General features: G+C 47.0%; 1 protein-coding gene across 1 annotated transcript in view; it reads left to right on the top strand.

The window, feature by feature from the left end:
• Positions 1-3,819: 3,819 nt before the first annotated feature.
• LOC310828278 (collagen alpha-6(VI) chain-like) overlaps positions 3,820-19,355 on the top strand; it is a 79,572-nt gene continuing 64,036 nt past the window's right edge. Inside the window, exons 1-2 of the mRNA XM_083705465.1 lie at positions 3,820-4,095; positions 6,833-6,876. The gene's annotated coding sequence lies outside the window, so the exon portion shown is untranslated. The remainder of the gene's footprint in view (positions 4,096-6,832; positions 6,877-19,355) is intronic.

The raw sequence follows: 19,355 nt of genomic DNA on the forward strand, positions 1-19,355 counted from the left end.
TGAAAAGTGGTTAAAATGTTCGGGGGAACCCAAAATGTTGTTTTTCTGGCAATTTCCCCAAAAATAGGTTAAAATTAAAAAAAGCTTAATAACTTTTGTGTCCGGAAATATGGAAATATGAAATATGGCAACCCTAGTCAAGGGTGGGATGAATCTTAAAGAGGAATGCTATCATTGAATCAACCAAAATCACTGATAGAGCTGACGGACCGTATCATTCCTTATTGTCCTATGTAATTGTCAGGCTTCGGGGAATTGGTTTCCTCCTGTTGTGGCAGTAGATAAGCAGAACAAAGGAAAACGAGTCCTCTTACCAGTTAGAAACTTTAATGATGAGAGCGAGAGAACAAAGGACCCATCTCCTAGAATGGCATTGCTCCCAGTTAAGGATTCCACTCCTTTGTGTCACTATGAATCCACGTCACTCCTATGTTTTGTGACACAGCTTGTCCCCTCTATGCTTTCTGTGCTTTCTGGTCTACCACTTTCTGAGCTCTTCTTGACCTTGGGCTGAACGGAGGAATGCTGTCCAGAGACTGGGAATCTGTTAACCCTCTCTCTTCCAGTACAGTCATACCTTGGGTTACAGACTCTTTGGGTTGCGCACTGTGCCGAACCCAGAAGTACTGGAACGGGTTACTTCCAGGTTTTGGCGCTTGCGCAGAAGCACTAAATCATGCTTTGCGCATGCGCAGAAGCACCAAATCGTGAGCCACACATGCGCAGACATGGCACTGTGAGTCGCGGACGCTGCTGGTTGCGAACGTGCTTCTCGCATGGACCACGTTCGCAACCCAAGCATCCACTGTACTTCTTCTCCTAGCTGTTGCCCATCCACTATTTCCCAGCTTCTGCCTTCTGAACTGTGCCCCTCTGCAAACCACTGTTCCAAATCTATACTGTCCTCCTGCTCCTGGGAAGATTCAGGATCAGGATCTGATCCTGTGTGGCTCCCACCATTCTTCCTCGGTTGCAGCCCTCCTCAGCACAGTCCCTGACATCTACTCAAACCTCTGCAAACCTATCTTTTTTACATTGCATCCAGGAGGGTTTTTAATTCACTTAGGCACCATCCTTCTGAAGAAGAAGAATAGTTTGGATTTGATATCCCGCTTTATCACCATCCGAAGGAGTCTCAAAGCGGCTAACATTCTCCTTTCCCTTCCTCCCCCACAACAAACACTCTGTGAGGTGAGTGGGGCTGAGAGACTTCAAAGAAGTGTGACTAGCCCAAGGTCACCCAGCAGCTGCATCGGAGGAGCGGAGACGCGAACCTGGTTCCCCAGATTATGAGACTACCACTCTTAACCACTACACCACACTGGCTCTGACAATACGGGCTTAATGTTAAAAGGCGGGGATTTACAAAGCATAGGTACTGCCCAGGGATGTAGTGGGGGGGGACCCGCTGGGGCAATTGCCCCAGGTAATTTTTTCGGGGGGCCGCTGCTCATGCCGCACTGCCAGCATCGCACAGCCTTGCGCCCTTCGATCCCAGACTCACCCTCGCTTTGCGCCATCAAGACACTCTCGGCGGCGGGTGCTGCCACCCCACGAAATTGACTCCTCCCAAATTCCACCGATTGAAGCAGTCCAATTAGCACATAAGGGACAAAGCGGCCCTTCAAGTAAACTGGTTCCAATGAAGGGTGTTATATTAATAGTAAAACCTTCAACCTGGCCCAGTTAAAAACCAGTAGCCAGTGCAGACTCATTGAGTGGATCCTAGTGCTGCTAAGATCGCGGGTTCGAGCCCCACACTGGGCAAAAGATTCCTGCATGGCAGGGGTTGAGCTGGATGACCCTCAAGGTCCCTTCCAACTCTCCTTAGGGTTGCCATATTTATAACAGATGTCCTTTCTGTATCCTGGACAGGAACGGTCAACATCATTTTATTTTGCGTCGATAGGGATTTCCTCCAAACTGTTCAGGAAATGATTTATTTTTCTTTGGGTCAGATCTACGGAGGAAAAATATAAAACAACACAAACTCCGACAATGTTTCGTCATGCGTATCACCCTGCCTGGAAAGTAAGTTCTAGATTTCTCTTTGCAAGAAATGCTTTAAGCTAAAAAAATATAAATCTCTGACTTTTCCAAAAATAACAAAGCTTGCTCGATTTTTTAAGTCTCATGTATAGGTGTGTTCTAAACATTACACACTCTTTCCAAAGTTTATCTTGCTTTATCTCCCGGACGTTTCTTAAGCTTTCCTCTTTTCCGTTTCCATGTTTTTATATATATGCAGACAAGCTTATGAAGTAACTCCTTAATACTGTTTTTCCTGTGTCCAATATTGTATCAAGAGCCAGACAACTTGACTCAACTTATAACTGTTTCCTGAGACAGATGGATGCCAACAATAATTGATCGTCTCTTGTGATCTTGTTTCAGTGCCTGCATTTTGTCCTGATATTGCGTTTAACATACAGAACTTGTTTTTTTCCCCTTTTACATGAATTGTTATTAAATTCATGAAAGGAATTCGGCACAGTGTGAAATGTCACTCAGACCAACATCTTATCTTCTCAATCGTTTGAGATAAAGTGGAATCACAGCCTGCAAAACAGAGTTGTGGAGAAATGAGTAACCAGGATTTTAAAACACCTCAAATCCGACATCAGATATTTTGGATAGCGATGAAGAATCTTTGTGGGCATAGTCAAATTCGCAACAGCATCAAAACATTTACCTATTAGATTACAGGGGTCAGCAAACTTTTTCAGCAGGGGGCCGGTCCACTGTCCCTCATTGTGGGGGGCCGGACTATATTTTGGAAAAATATATATGAATGAATTCCTATGCCCCACAAATAAACCAGAGGTGCATTTTAAATAAAAGGGCACAGTCTACTCATGTAAAAACACACTGATTCCTGGACCGTCCGTGGGCCGGAATTAGAAGGCCTAATCCGGCCCCCAGGCCTTAGTTTGCCTACCCATGTATTAGAATTTCATGCAGTAGAAAATCCTTACTGTAGTTCTGAAAAACAGTCAGAGTTTAATTAGACTATAGATATTGGGTGATATATGGGTATAAGGTGGAAAGAAGAAGAAGAAGAAGAAGAAGAAGAAGAAGAAGAAGAAGAAGAAGAAGAAGAAGAAGGAGGAGGAGGAGGAGGAGGAGGAGGAGGAGGAGGAGGAGGAGGAGGAGGAGGTGGTGGTAAAAGGTAAAGTACCCCTGGACAGATAAGTCCAATCAAAGGCGACTATGGGGTTGTGGCACTCATCTCGCTTTTAGGCCAAGGGAGCCAGTGTTTGTCCACAAACAGCTTTCCGAGTAATGTGGCCAGCATGACTAAACTGCTTCTGGCACAAGGGAACACCATGACGGAAACAGAGCACACGGAAACACCGTTAACCTTCCCGCTGCAGTGGTACCTATTTATCTACTTGCACTGGCGTGCTTCCGAACTGCTAGCTTGGCAAGTCGTACTCGACAGTATGCCATTCCCTTGACAGAAGCACAGCTTCGGGGCACACTGTGCAGGCTCTGTGCATCGGAGAAACACACACACACACACACACAAACTGCACAGAAAGGTTCTCCGTTCTGTGTCCATGTCTCCTGAAATGCTACCAAACAACGTTTTGGGTTGGGGCTTTTGCTTTTGGCTGTCGCCTTATTTAATATGGTGAACAGCCAGATACTCCTCTGCAAATAACCACTGCCAGTAGTTTTGCTATATTATTTGGCTAGCGAAGTTGAGCTTGTGATAAGAGGCAGGGAGACTAACAGATGTGAGGGGAGGGAGATGAAAGAGAGGGGAATTCGGCATTCTGACCAGCATTTAAAAAATAATAATTTACAAGAAACCAAGTTCTTTTCTATCCAGCAATTTGCAGTCCAGTTGCAAAGAGAGGAAATCCCCTCTGAAAATGCCACTATGGCCTTTGACTGTGGATTCAGAGATAATGATGCAGTAACCAATATCAAGGGTGGGTGGTGCCGCTTGCTTTTCCAGGGAATTTGTTCCAATTTGCTGCCTTGGGAGAGGATTTATGGGATGTTGCTGACAATGCTGCTCATAAAAGGGGCCAGACTTTCCTGAGCCACTTTGCGGTTGACGAAGTTGCGCAGTTACCTTGTCAATTGGTAAGTGTCTCCATTCATTGCTTGTCAGGGGTTGCTGAAGTTGTTGAGATAAAAAAAAACACCCCATTTTTAAAGTTACTGTTTTGTCAGAAGACTTTCCTGGGGTGTAGATGTTGGCTTCCCTCCTGCCCCCCTTGACATGATTTACTAAAGAAAGACATTACCGACTGCAGATTTTACAGTCCAATTTGAAATGAGAGGTTGTGACTGTATGTGAAGCTCTTCTTAGAAGCTCTGAATGTTTTTAATTGTTCCCATAATTATTTATTCAGCTTACATCCTGTCATTCCTCCCAAAGGAGCCCAGGGTGTTTTAGAATTTTAAAAATAAGTTGGAAATGTGCTTTTATTTTGTTTAAAATTATAATGTTTTGATGTTGCCTTAATAAATACTCTCTCTTTCTCTCTCAAAACTTAAGCTATTGCATTCTGGTATTGGAAACCTTTGTTTTAAGTATGCATAACTAACTCTTGTGCCCAATACCTGTGTTCAGTACTTTACTCCAATTTTAAACACACACAAAATGTGCATAGTGTACGCTTTTGAATTTGAATCTTAACTCTTCGTTTGTGATGCTGGCAATATTTGCTTAGTGGATATATACAGCATTCTTTTCTAAGCGTAGCATCATTCTGATACCATGCTCATTCCATTCCTTTCCTTTCCCTCCTGCACAGTTCTTGAATATTTCACTGGCCTTCACAAGGGCAGAAAAAAGCATAAATATATCCTCCATAGATGTAATCTATTCACCGCTAAGCACTTTTTAAAGTCCTACTGATTTCCTAGGAGATTTAAGCACCTATTTAACTTTCCCTGGATGACATTAGTTTAAAGGTACTAATCTATGACTGCTCAATGTAACAGTAACCGCTGCTTTGTGATCCTCTTATTCTGCAAAATCTTGAGGAGGGGGAAATGAGATTATTGCTGGAACAAAACATGACTGTTGACATCCATGGTTTGTTTCTGTATGAATTTTCTGTATGAATTTTCTTTTAGTACTGAGAATTCTATTACAGATTTGTCTATCGGTTGGTGCATACTCTTGATTCCCCTCCTTATAACATTGCAATTCTGTATACATATAAGTCCCACTGAGTCTATTAGGAGTTACTCCCAAGCAGAGACTGCAATTCTGTGCCCCCTTAACCTAAACTAGCCCCATTGAAATCAATGGGACTTCTGCGTAGATTGCGCCGTTAGCCTCTAGAGCAAACTAAGCGGACAGCAAAACTTCTTCAATGGCACATTTCCCCCACTCAGTCTGGAAGTTTGTTTGGGCAGGGTATTCCAATAAAACGCACAATTTAAAATACAGATTCTGAACATATAAGGAATAATGCAGTCAGAAGCAATGTCTGGGCAGAAATCGCAAACCATGACCATGAAAATCCGGATGTATGGCACCCATCTCTGCAGTGCCATTTTTGGCGATTTCCCTTAAAAAATAGCTCAAAGGCTTTAATTTTTGTGTGAAATTACCCCAAAATTGGCAACCCTAATTTAGTAGATCACACCACAATTCATTTCTCTCCTCCCCTCTGCAATTATTGCTGTCACTGTGTAATAGAAGCAGAACTTTTACATACAGCTATCATCATAGATTAAATGTGAGTGAGCGTTTTAATAGTAAAGTGAAAGCGTTTGATTTTCATTTTTTGCTATATATGGTCCATTCAAAAGTAAAACCAACTGGAGTTCCTTGGGGCTTACTCCTAGGAACCCGGGTGTGAGATTGCTGCCCTGCACACTGCTATCTCCATATTTTCCCCTGTCAGAGGACTATAATTGGTCCAGCATTCAGTTTTTCACAGTGGTCAAACAGATCACAGTTGTCTCCCACTGAGAAGGACCATCATTCAGTGGTAGAGCACACACTTGCTTTGTAGAAGATCACAAGTTCATTCACCAGCATTTAAAGGTAGGGTTGGGAAGCCCTGCAGAACCTCTGTTAGTCAGTGCTGCCAGTTAGATCAACAGTCTAACATTCTCTATACAGTAACTTTCTATATTACAGAGCCAGTGTGGTGTAGTGGTTAAGAGCGGTAGTCTCGTAATCTGGGGAACCAGGTTCGTGTCTCCACTCCTCCACATGCAGCTGCTGGGTGACCTTGGGCCAGTCACACTTCTTTGAAGTCTCTCAGCTCCACTCACCTCACAGAGTGTTTGTTGTGGGGGAGGAAGGGAAAGGAGATTGTTAGTCGCTTTGAGACTCCTTAAAGGGAGTGAAATGCGGGATATCAAATCCAAACTCCTCCTCCTCCTCTTCTTCTTCTTCTTCTTCTTCTTCTTCTTCTTCTTCTTCTTCTTCTTCTTCTTCCTCCTCCTCCTCCTCCTCTTCTTCTTCTTCCTCATCCCCACCCCAATTAAACCTGGCAATCAGAGAAGTTCCTTTTGGCCATTGTGGCTAATCACCATCAACAAGCTCATTCTCCATGAATTTCTCTAATGCTCTGTTAATACCATCTAAGCTAGCGGAAATCTCTACGCATTCATGGTGAGAGTGTACCCTTTTGACTGTCCTGAATGCAGCCCCTATCAGTTTCTCTGGGTGACACAAGGTTCAAATATTACGGAAGAGGGAGAAAATATTTCCTCCACATTGTGTACAATTTCATAAATTGTTATCATGCTATCCTTTTTAAAATTAAAAAAAAAATCCTCAAACCCTTGTTTTAAGGAAATGTGCTAAACCTGCTTGATTTTTTATTATTATTTCCTGCATGTTTTCCAGCTCCGTGATGTGCTTTTGGAGTTGGAGTGACCCAAAATACACAGGTAAGTCTTCTTCCTACTGCTGTTTTCTAACTCTATAAAATTACTGGTGGGGTGTGGTGATGAGAAATATATAGGCACTTCTTCTTCATCATTGTCTGATGCTTTGTTAGGAAATTGGGACAATTTTTTTCTGTTTAAGACTCCTACTTTATTTATTTATTTAAAGTAATAAATATACCTTGAAGCCAGATGTTGCAGCCAGATGTTCTACCTCTACCACCCAGGTTCCCCTCTCTTTTTCCCCAGCTGATATTCAATACGCTCAGTGTTTGTTGGGCTGTTTGGTTATTGGGCTTAGCCCTGTCCTTATTGAACTGGAGTTTGTTTTTGTTTTTTTGTGGGGGTGTACATAAAATAATAATAAGGAGAAAAATGTGTTTGAGTGGAGAACTTCAGAAGATTCATGCCTTGTGTCACTGAAGTATCCTTTGCAAGGAGAGACTGTTCCCTCCCGTTTCTAGTGGCCGCCTGCCATCACTAACAAAAAGTAAATGTACTTGTAAGTTGTCCCACATGTCTGCTGTTAAAAGCCTCACTCAGTGCCTAAATGTGGGCAGACTTTCTAGGCTAGCCAGGACAGTGTTTCTTGGAATGTAGTCCAGGCAATATCCAGGAGGACAATGCATGAGCTTCTGTAATGAAGTTCTAGCTCTGCAGTATGAAGCCCGGAAGATATACCTTGATCATGGACTCCAGCTGTCTAAAGCACTCCTTGGGTGCTTCGTATTGGGGAGGTTGCCTCGTGAGGAGAGGCAGAGATCGTGAAAGCACCAGCTGTGAAGTCTCTCCATCCCTATGCTTGTCACCTAACACATGGAAGGTGATTGCCTTGGGGAGCCTCTTGTATCTATGAAGGCTCCCCATCGTCTTTAGAACTTAATGATGATGATAATAATAATAATAATAATAATAATAATAATAATAATAATACAGTGGTACCTCGGGTTACATACGCTTCAGGTTATACATACGCTTCAGGTTACAGACTCTGCTAACCAAGAAATAGTACCTCGGGTTAAGAACTTTGCTTCAGGATGAGAACAGAAATCGCACGGTGGCAGCAGGATGGCCCATTAGCTAAAGTGGTGCTTCAGGTTAAGAACAGTTTCAGGTTAAGAACGGACCTCTGGAACTAATTAAATACTTAACCGGGGGTATAATAATAATAATAATAATAATAATAATAATAATAATAATAATAATTTATTTATACCACACCCATCTGTCTGGGTTTCCCCAGCCACTCTGGGCAGCTCCCAACAGAATATTAGTAATAATAATAATAAAGCGAAAAAACATCAAACATTAAAAACTTCCCTAAACAGGGCTGCCTTCAGGTGTCTTCTAAAAGTCAGACAGTTGTTTATTTCCTTGACTTCTGATAGGAGGGCGTTCCACAGGGCGGGCGCCACTACCGAGAAGGCCCTCTGCCTAGTTCCCTGTAACTTCGCTTCTCGCAGGGAGGGAACCACCAGAAGGCCCTCAGAGGTGGACCTCAGTGTCTGGGCTGGATGATGGGGGTGGAGATGCTCTTTCAGGTATACTGGACCGAGGCTGTTTAGGGCTTTAAAGGTCAGCACCAACTCTTTGAATTGTACTCAGAAATGTACTGGGAGCCAATGTAGGTTTTTCAGGACTGTGGTCTCGGTGGCCGCTCCCAGTCACCAGTCTAGCAGATGTAGCTGTTAGCACACTTCCAGGCAGGCTATTTATTCCCACAAAAGTTGCTTGTTATCTGTCAGCTTCTGCAGTTGTCCCATGACAGGAAATGACAGGAAAGTGGGAGACAACCAAGAGTAGCCAGCAAAGCTGCATAATCTCTGCGTGAGGCTATTGGGATGAATGACCGATAAACAGAGAACATCATATAAACCCATTGCAAGTTCAGTACAAACATGTTAGCATAAATGCTAAAAAATAAAGTACAGTGGATGCTCAGGTTGCAAAAGTGATCCGTGCGGGATGCACGTTTGCAACCCGCAGCGTTACGGCTGCGCACGCGCGGGTTGCGATCCGGCATCTCTGTGCATGCGCAAAGCACGATTTAGCGCTTCTGCGCATGCGCGACCTCCGTAACCCGGAAGTAACCTGTTCCAGTACGTCCGGGTTTTGGTGGTTCGTAACCTGATAACCTGATAACCTGATAACCTGATAACCTGATAACCTGGGACATGGGTGGCGCTGTGGGTTAAACCACAGAGCCTAGGACTTACCGATCAGAAGGTCGGCGGTTCGAATCCCCGCGATGGGGTGAGCTCCCGTTGCTCGGTCCCTGCTCCTGCCAACCTAGCAGTTTGAAAGCACGTCAAAGTGCAAGTAGATCAATAGGTACCACTCTGGCAGGAAGGTAAACGGCGTTTCCATGCGCTGCTCTGGTTCGCCAGAAGCAGCTTAGTCATGCTGGCCACATGACCCGGAAGCTGTACGCCGGCTCCCTCGGCCAGTAAAGCGAGATGAGCGTCGCAACCCCAGAGTCGGCCACGACTGGACCTAATGGTCAGGGGTCCCTTTACCTTTAACCTGATAAAACGGAACCTGAAGCATCTGTAACCCTAGGTATGACTGTAAAAACTGGTTTGCACACTCCTCATGGTAGCAGCTGCATGACTTTTCACTGGAGGTCTTCATTCTCTCCTGCCAACTTTGCAAACAGCCTATATATCAGTGCCAGAGACCCCTTCTCCAGAAATCAGAAGAAAGCTGAGGTTCCCCCTGGGCCTTTGCTTCTCCTCTTCCTGCTAACTCTTGTGACATGGCCACTGGCTTCTGGCCAGCTAGTCAGTCCCTCACAGGGTTCAGTGGGTGAGTTGGACTTGAGCTGAGTACAAAAATAAGAAGAAAAGTAAGAGAAAGGGCAGAGCACATCTAATTTAATATCCCCTTTCCTATCTACGAGGGACGCGGGTGGCGCTGTGGGTTAAACCACAGAGCCTAGGACTTGCCGATCAGAAGGTCGGCAGTTCAAATCCCTGCAACGGGGTGAGCTCCCGTTGCTCGGTCCCTGCTCCTGCCAACCTAGCAGTTTGAAAGCATGTCAAAGTGCAAGTAGATAAATAGGTACCACTCCGGCGGGAAGGTAAACAGTGTTTTCGTTTGCTGCTCTGGTTCGCCAGAAGTGGCTTAGTCATTCTGGCCACATGACCCAGAAGCTGTACGCCGGTTCCCTCAGCCAGTAAAGCAAGATGAGCACCACAACCCCAGAGTCGGTCATGACTGGACCTAATGGTCAGGGGTCCCTTTACCCTTTACCTTTACCTTCCTATCTACAGATTCTCATGTATAGCACAGTGACTTCCATGAGCACAACTGCACCCCCAAGATCTTTGCAAATAAATGGTTTGAGATGGGTTAATGAGGCACTGAAAGACGGAAGCAGTTTGAAAGAAAGGCTGGGTTTATAAAGATTCAGAAATTCAGAAGGGCAGTCAGTATATTTGCATGCAAAAGTGCCAAGGTCATCCCTGGTATCGCTAGGTAGCACTGGCCTCCTGCCTGAAAACCTAGAGACGCTGCAGTCAGTGTGTAGACAATATTGAGCTAGATGGATGCAATGGTTGGACTCATCACCATTAGTGTATCCAAGTTATTGGAACCTCCAATGAAAAATATGCATTTGTGGGAACATTTGCTTGTTCTGCCGAGGACTGAGAATTGGCTCTCGCCAATCAAAGAAATTTGATTACCATTTGGCAAAGGACTTGATCCCTTACATCTGATAAAACTCCATACTTCAAAACGGATGGACAAAATAAAAGGTTTATGGATGGATTTCAAATGGGGAAAAAATTATGAAACAGCTGTTGGATTTCGAAGCGGGGGGTGGGGAGAGTGGGACTGATTAGCCAGGCCAGAAGAATGTTAGAGTAAATAAAGATCAGTCCTAACATGGGTGAATAAAATAGAGGGCAAGTTTCAATGTGCCAAATTGTGAGAGGAAAGCTGCTTCTCCCATCCTGTCCTAATGACCTCATCTTTGTTTAGGTTCATGTCTTTTGTAATACTCTTAATAGACAGTGAAAGGAAAAACCAGTACAGTAAAATGATTTCCTACATTGGGCTCCGCATCCAGAAAAAATGCTGGCATCTGTTAAGTTTTGTTTTTAACGTATTTTTTTTATTAAAGATTTCTCGGTTTACAAAAGGATTTGTAATGTCTCTTTTTTCAAGTTACATTTTCTACAGATCAGTTTCATTTGTTGAGACATTAGTGTTACCTCAGGAAGAAAAGGGGGAAAGAGGTGGAAGGGGCCATAGTGAGTAGGGGTGGTGTCGGGTGGCGATGTTTCTATTTTACTTAATGTATGTGTGGGGTTTTGTGTCAGCGTCGCTTGAGCGGGTTCTCTTTACTACAGTGGTGCCTCACAAGATGAAAAGAATCCGTTCCGCGAGTCTCTTCGTCTTGCGGTTTTTTCGTCTTGCGAAGGAAGCCCATTAGCGGCTTAGCGGATCAGCTGATAAGCGGCTTAGCAGATCAGCTGATAAGCGGCTTAGCGGATCAGCTGATAAGCGGCTTAGCGGATCAGCTGATAAGCGGCTTAGCGGCTTAGAAAAAGGGGGGCGGGAAGGGAAAAAAACACGCAGGAACTCGCAAGACATTTTTGACTTGCAAAGCAAGCCCATAGGCAAAATTTGTTTTGCGAAGCACCTCCAAAACGGAAAACCCTTTCGTCTAGCGGGTTTTCCGTCTTGCGAGGCATTCGTCTTGAGGGGCACCACTGTATTTGCTGTATTTGCATCTCTCACCACTGTGGTGAGAGAAGTTGGGGTTGGCCTGGGGTGTGGTTGTTTGTTTGTGATTGGCCATAGTGAACTTCGTTTTCGTGTGTGAGTGGGGTGTGTGTGTGTTTTTCAATCAGGTTAGCCAGATTGATTTGTATGCTGTTGGTGGATGCTTGTCATTGTCTTGTTGGGCTGTGTATGGGATAAAAGGGAGTCATACCGGGGTGAAGGCATCTTCTTTCATTTGTCCCTGTGTCAGTTTCAGTTTATGAAGCCAGGGGTGGGGAAGTTTTCTCAGCCGCCAGGTCAATTCCTTTTCTTGGCATCTTGGCGTCCACATGCCAGTAGTAGGAACAACAAGGGTTGTTAAGGATAATGATTTAATTCCCTGAAACGGGAATGTTTGCTTATGTTGAATTGCTGTGTATTTTTAGGGGTTTTCCTTTGGCGGTAGCTCCCTCATGTGATTGGCTGACTGTGAGTCACATGAGAGAGGCATTCCATTCTGTTGTGATTGTTATTTAAGTAACTGTTGTTTTTAACTGTTTTTCTGTTCTTCTGTCTCTCTGTGTGTGAGAGAGAAAGAGAGGTAGAATCTAGACACATAAAAAAGAAATGTTGTGAAGAGGCTGTTTTTTTAAAAAAAGTTTTGAAACATCTATTGAATTTGCCATAGCTCACTATTGCCATCTAGTGTCATACAGTGGTACCTCGGGTTAAGTACTTAATTTGTTCCGGAAATCATGCTCTGGTGGCGTGGCGGCAGCAGGAAGCTCCATTAGCTAAAGTGGTGCTTCAGGCTAAGCACAGTTTCAGGTTAAGAACAGACCTCCTAAATGAATTAAATACTTAACCTGAGGTACCACTGTAGTTTACAATTAAGAACCATGACCCGGCCACATGACCCGGAAGCTGTACGTTGGCTCCCTCGGCCAATAAAGCGAGATGAGCGCCGCAACCTCAGAGTCAGTCATGACTGGACCTAATAGTCAGGGGTCCCTTTACCTTTACCTTTCCTTTCATAAATGCAATGAGGGAATTGCAGGTCGTATGTAATTGGACTCCTGAATTGAAGAGGGTTGGACCAGATGGCCCTTGTGGTCCCTTCCAACTCCATGATTCTGTGACTCCGCTGGGCTTTTTATGGTTTCTTTTTGTTCTGCCTGATTTAGTTCGTAAAGCCAGAGGGTGAAACAGAGATGTTTAAAAAGGCCAGATATTTCTCTGGATCCAAGGAATTGCACACTGAGTTCTGCTCATGTTTCTCAGCCCATGCCATATGGCAGACTGCTTTTGAATCAGAGGGGAGCTTCAGAAACAGCTTCTGATATGCATGGAGGACTAATGTTCGAAGGAGACATTTTTTAAAAATCCCACTGGTCAAGCTCATGCCCCTTAGACTTCCTAAAGTGGCTCTTTGGATCTCAGTTACGACGCCTGAGTCACATTAATGGGAACTGGCTCGCATGCTTGGATGTGTATATTTTTAGTTCCGGAGTTCTCATAAGTTTTTTTGTGTTGCCCAAGGGAGCTCATCCAGTTGAAGAGGGGGTAGGATACCAAAAGCACCCCATCCTCATTTCAGAGGGAGACCGGTCCTGGAAGGATCCTTTTAAAAAGTCCCATATTTTCAGAGACTTTGCTGTTGTTCATAGGAAGCCCAGAGCACTTGTTCTTTAGATGTCCCTTTTATGAAGAGGCACGTAGTGAGACTGTTGGTCCCCTGCTGGTGAGGCTTGCTGACCTCCTGGAAAAGCAAAAATTGGACCTTTTCCTGTTAGGCAAAGATCATAAGATGACCCGGGTGGTTGCCAGATTCTGTGTACAGATCTGTAGGCACAGACCATTCCCTGACTCAAACTAGTTTGTTTAGAAAATCCCCAAACTCGGTTCCATGGGTAACTCTGAGTCATCTCTCTGCGGTAGCTTATCTTAAAGTTTTAAGTGTCTATACGCTTATCGCATTTATAAATTTTAAATTTATTGTTGTACATTGTTTTAAATGTTTGTTTTCCTTCTGGAATTGCACTCCCAAGTGTGTTTTATAAGCTGGTCTCCGACCGTAATAAATTACAGTGGTACCTCGGGTTACGTACGCTTCAGGTTACAGACTCCGCTAACCCAGAAATAGTACCTCGGGTTAAGAACTTTGCTTCAGGATGAGAACAGAAATCGTGTGGCGGCAGCAGCAGGAAGCCCCATTAGCTAAAGTGGTCTTCAGGTTAAGAACAGTTTCAGGTTAAGAACGGACCTCTGGAACAAATTAAGTACTTAACCCAAGGTACCACTGCATCTATCTATCTTCAGAGGTAGACCCAGGTATGTGCCCTCTTTTGCATTGAAGGTGTTTGAGTTGACAGCCAGATGCGACCCGGGGCAGTGAGCTGGAGTCAACTGGTTTTCTAAGGCAGGAGAACAAATTGTCTTTTTATGCATAAAAGTGGTACCATTCAGCCAGCGTGCGGTGTAATGGTTATTGTTATGTAGTGAAGTTTCACCCTGGGCCAGCAGGGGGATACTGTATATAGTTTTCATTCAGGTCTGTAGATAGTTTTCACTCAGGTCCGCGTCAGTTATTTTAGGCGGGAAACTCTGGGCTGTTGTTGCTACAATGTTGACAGCCGGCTGCCTATAAAAGCAGGCCGGCTGAGCTGTTTGCACTCAGTTCTATTCCAGCTTACAAAATAAAGAGCTACTTGGAGAAATCGCTGTGCCGTCTGTTATGTCAACCCACAACTTAACACTGGCGACGAAGGTGGGATCGATGGACATCAGAGCACAGCCAGATGCGGCCAGCCTCTGAACTGAGCTGAATCACTGAGCTGAATCACAGAGTGAAATCACTGAGCGAAATCACTGGACAGAACCAATTCAGAGCTGACTGTTCTGGCTAAGAGCACTGTGTTCCATCCATCGCCCTTCACGCCGGCATCGGAATCATGGCTTCACTTGTGCCTCTACCGCCGTTTGCGCCAGCTTCTGAATCATGGGACTCCTACCTCGCTCGGTTCGACTGCTACCTCCAAGCCAACGAGCTGACAGCAGTATCAAAGGATCGGAAGCGGGGCCTATTCCTCAGCCTCTGTGGGCCTGAGGTGTTTGAGATGGCCCAAGCATTGGTTGCGCCTGAAGCAGTCCAGGCAACACCATGGGACACGATCCAAGAGAAGCTCCGCAACCACTACGCACCAAAGCCGTCCAAGATTGCTGCCCGCCATGCGTTCTACCACCGGAACCAGGCAGAGGGGGAGTCAATCAACAACTACACCACCGCCCTGCGACAGGCTGCAATGCACTGTGAGTTCCGAGACTTAGACGATGCCCTGATGGATCGAATCGTCTGCGGGGTCCGGGACATCCATCTGCAACGGCGTCTCCTCGCCAAGCCAGACCTCACGCTGCAGAAAGCCATTGAGGAGGCTGTGGCCTCAGAAGCTGCTGAACGCTCCGCCCAGGAGATCCGCAAGTCCAGCAGCCCGCGTCTTGCTAGGGAGCCAGTTCCGGTGCATCATGAAGAGGCCAGCAGTGATGAGGCATCCTCCAGTGAAGACGATGACGTGCACCAGAAAAAGCGGGAGCGCAGGAAGTTCCAACAGAAGTCCAAGGGCCAACCGGAATGTGCCGGCTGCGGAGGCAACCATTCCCGTGCCAAGTGTCGATTCAGAGACGCCATCTGTAGGAAGTGTTCCAGAAGGGGCCACATCGCTAAGGTCTGCCGATCGGCTCCGTCTGACACCCCCCCTTCATCGACTCGCAAGTCCAAGTCTTCACTCCAGTCTGCCAAGGAAAGTTGTTTCGCTCTCACCAACTGCCGCTGCCCGTCTGGAACCACGATTGGCCAAACCGACTCGCCTACGCGACGCAAGCTGAACGTCACGGTGCTCATTGAAGGAGCTCCATGTGACATGGAGATCGACACCGGGTCTGCCCTGTCCATCGTGTCATGGAGCACCATCAAAAGACTAGTACCCAGAGTGTCCAAAAGGCAACTCGACTCTCACCGTGTACACCTGAGAGACTACCAGGGAAACGACATTCCCGTGGTAGGCGTTGGCCGGTTCCGGATCGCCTTCAAGGATTTTTCGGGCCTGCTCCGGTTGGTGGTGGTCGAAGGTCAGCGGCCAAGCCTCCTAGGGCTAGACTGGTTTGATGCCCTCGGCCTGGAAGTCACCGGCATCAACTGCATCTCTAACGCAGAGACTGAGGGTCTGGTCAAAGACTTTGCCGAGGTTTTTGATGGCACCTTGGGGCAATATACAGGTACGCCCATCTCCTTTAGCCTTGATCCACAAGTCGCCCCCATCAAGCTAAAGCCACCGCCGGGTTCCCTTTGCTCTCAAGGCTAAGGTGGACGAACAACTGGACAAACTGATCGCCCAAGGAGTTTTGGAGCCGGTTGACCACGCCAAGTGGGAAAGCCCCATCGTCACACCTGTCAAGCCAGATGGGTCGGTGAGAATCTGCGCTGACTACAAGTGCACGATCAACAAGGCACTTCAGCAGCACGCTTATCCGGTTCCTGTTGTCCAACACCTGCTGCATTCCCTGGGTGAGGGTAAGGTCTTCGCTAAGCTGGACCTTGCCCAAGCCTATCAACCACTGCCCGTCGATGATGCCACTGCTGAAGCCCAGACGATCGTCACCCACCAGGGGGCATTCCGTTGCCGCCGGTTGCAGTTCGGGGTGAGTGTGGCTCCTGGCATCTTCCAAAGCCTTATGGAGCGTCTCCTGCAAGGGCTTCCGGGCATGGTACCATATTTTGATGACGTCTTGGTGTCTGCAGACTCACACCAGCAGCTGTTCGAGCGCCTCCGTGCCATGCTGACCAGGTTCCAAGAGGCCGGGCTCAAGGTAAAGAGGGAAAAGTGCCAGATCGCCGTTCCACAGGTAGAGTTCCTGGGCTATCTTATCGATGCCTCCGGCCTTCACCCGACCACATCCAAGATCCGCGCTATCCAGCAGGCCCCCACCCCAAAGAACAAGACGGAGTTGCAGGCGTTCCTGGGGCTGCTGAACTTTTATAACATGTTCCTGCCCCACAAAGCCACAGTGGCTGAGCCTCTTCACCGACTCCTTAGCACAAAGACGCCTTGGGCCTGGGGTCATCGGGAGACGGCGGCCTTCAACGCGGTCAAGGCTCTCCTTTCATCAGACAGTGTGCTGGTACAGTTCAGTGAATCCAGGCCGCTGGTCCTTGCCTGCGACGCCTCACCTTTTGGCATCGGTGCTGTCCTTAGTCACCGTTTTCCAGACGGAAGAGAAGCACCGCTCGCCTACTTTTCCAGGACGCTATCTCCGACGGAACGGAATTACAGCCAGCTCGACAAGGAGGCACTGGCACGTGGCTGGGGTGAAGAGGTTCCATGAATATCTCTATGGCAGGAGTTTTGACCTCATCACTGACCACAAGCCACTCCTGGGCCTCCTCGCCGGTGATCGTCCAACTCCACCAGTCCTCTCGCCACGCATGCTGCGATGGACTGTTTTCCTGGCTGCCTACCACTACCGGCTCATCCATCACCCGGGGAAATCAATGGGCCATGCCGACGCCCTCAGCCATTGCCCTCTTCCAGCATTTGTGGAAGACCCGGCTCCAGCTTCATCGCTCCTTCTGATTGAGGATCTTCCGGCAGTGCCTGTATCGGCTGCCACTGTGGCCTCTGAGTCTGCCCAGGATCGCACCATCAGCCAGGCGCTCAACTGGGTGTGGAGGGGGTGGCCACAAGGGCCTTTTGCATCGGAGTTCACGTCAGGCATGTTTGAGCGGTATCTTTTGGGACTGGGCATCCGCCATGCCCTAACGGCACCCTTTCATCCATCCAGCAACGGGCAAGCGGAAAGAATGGTGCGCTCGGCAAAAGAGGCACTGGCGCGCCTGGACCGGGGAGACTGGCATGAGCGGGTCGCCGAATACTTGTTCGTGCAACACATCACCCCTCATGCGGCCACAGGGCAGAGTCCTGCTGAACTGCTTATGGGCCGCCGCCTCAGGTCACCGCTCGACCGGCTACACCCGGACTTTGCCGTGGCTGAACCCCCAGGCTGTGCCAACGCGCCACGGTCATTTGTCCCAGGAAACCAGGTCTTTGCCCGGAACTATGTGGGGGACATTCCTTGGGTGCCAGCCACAGTAGTGGGAGTCACTGGACCTCGCTCATACCAGGTGGCACTCGAAGACGGACGCTTGTGGCGACGGCACATAGACCAGCTTAGGCGCAGGGTTGGGGACTTGGACACTACCGTGGTGCCCCCAACTGCACTTGCGGCTCAAGAAGAGACACGTACAGATGGCGAGGCCCCACCTACACCTCCCTCGCAAACTGCCAGCGTGGAGCCGAACCAAGCCGCTTCAGAGGGTCTGCCAGACTTACCACAGACTCAGACCACTCCACTTGCGGAGGCTCCACCCACAGCAGCAGATCCAGGGGAGTTGGTTCCAACGCCACCTAGGGTCACACCACAGCCTCAGCAAGAACTGGGTGGCCCTCCGGACTTGGCTACCAGTCCCCGGCGGTCTGGCAGAGTTTCCAAGCGCCCAACTTATTTAAAGGACTATGTTGTTGGACAGGTATCACTGTTGGTCTAAGTATGGGAAATGTAACCAATATGCTTTTGTGCCTAATTGAACCATTACGCGTAGTGCTGTATATAAGGAAACCATTACGATTGTAACTAACGCCTTATCTCGGTGGGGAGGGGTGTTATGTAGTGAAGTTTCACCCTGGGCCAGCAGGGGGATACTGTATATAGTTTTCACTCAGGTCTGTAGATAGTTTTCACTCAGGTCCGCGTCAGTTATTTTAGGCGGGAAACTCTGGGCTGTTGTTGCTACAATGTTGACAGCCGGCTGCCTATAAAAGCAGGCCGGCTGAGCTGTTTGCACTCAGTTCTATTCCAGCTTACAAAATAAAGAGCTACTTGGAGAAATCGCTGTGCCGTCTGTTATGTCAACCCACAACTTAACAGTTATATATATATATTTCAACATCACAAATTATCAAACCATATAATCACATACATTATTTTCCCCCTTCCCCCCTTCCATCCCTCCCTCCCCCCCACCAGGATTTCCCTCAGTGATTTATTCACTGCATGTTAGAAAATACATATTATTCACTGCATGTTAGAAAATTATACATATCATCATGTTGTCTATCTGTCATGTTATCAACCAATAAATTTGTGTATGTTTCTTCAAAACCTGCCAAGGAGTCCAGTTCATTTTGTTGTCTTTTTAGAAAATTTGTAAAAAAGTTCCAATTTTTCCTTAAAGCCACAGTTGTCCTTGTCCCACAGTTTGTATATCAATTTAGCCAGTTCTGCATAGCTCATCCATTTTTCTTGCCACTCTTCTTTCATTGGGATTACTACTGCCTCTGTTCAGGGCTGCTGCACTTGCTGGCTTTCTCCTGTTCCTCACCCTCCAATGTTCCCCAGCTCTTTTCTTCTTCTTCTTCTTCTGGTCAGGGACTGGACTGAAGAGGCCCTTGACTCTTGACCTTTCACCCTTCACCCCAGACCATTCGCCCTTGACCCTTCACCCTTGACCTTTACCCTTCACCCTTGTCCCTTGTCCTGTTTCCCATCACCACAAACCTGGATCCATACTATCTTCTTCTGCACTCGCCCTGAAAGCCTCTTTGTCAGGCACTGTCCCCTACTTTTCCTCATCTAGCCAGTCCCTGACACTGGGTGACCTCAGGCTTGACCATTCACCCTTGACCTTTCATCATTGACCTTTCACCCTTGACCTTTCACCC

The sequence above is a fragment of the Podarcis gaigeae genome, assembly GCF_964106915.1.
Source record: "Podarcis gaigeae genome assembly, chromosome: 12".
NCBI lineage: Eukaryota > Metazoa > Chordata > Lepidosauria > Squamata > Lacertidae > Podarcis > Podarcis gaigeae.